Below are 560 nucleotides of genomic sequence, written 5' to 3' on the forward strand. Positions count from 1 at the left end.
ATTCTGTAATGAGGGTGAGGCGGAAGCCGAGGAAGAATCCATATGCGGACGTTTATTGAAGCAGTCCAACAAAACCAAGCTCAGGGTCAGTAAAAACAGGCAATGAGGTCAAAAACACAGTAAGGCAGTCCAACCAGGCAAAAGGGGTAATCCAAAAGAGAACTCAAAACAAACAGATAAACAGGTCATACACGTGGTAAGAATGCAGCGATACAAACACTTGGTAAGGCAGGATAAACTGGCAATACTTCGCAAAGCAGTCATGTGGTGGCCAGGTTAATATGGCCACTAAACAGGAAGTGGTTGCAGAGAAAGCAGAGGGAGTGCTAACAGCCAATACTCGGGCGAGGGCTCCCTCTGCTGGCTTGGTGTTACAATTCTCTTTTTAGATTTTGTGTGTATTTGCTGACAGCAGTTTCATTCAAACAGTACGTATCAGCTTCCATTTTGATGCCTTAAAAATGGCAGGAAAGTAATTTTGTTTATAGAAAGTGGTTGTCACTTTTAATTGTTTTGTTTACAATAAGATCAATAACATGGATTCAGACCATTTTAATTTA

This window comes from Sinocyclocheilus grahami, unplaced genomic scaffold, assembly GCF_001515645.1.
Source record: "Sinocyclocheilus grahami isolate Dianchi unplaced genomic scaffold, SAMN03320097.WGS_v1.1 scaffold134.1, whole genome shotgun sequence".
Lineage (NCBI taxonomy): Eukaryota > Metazoa > Chordata > Actinopteri > Cypriniformes > Cyprinidae > Sinocyclocheilus > Sinocyclocheilus grahami.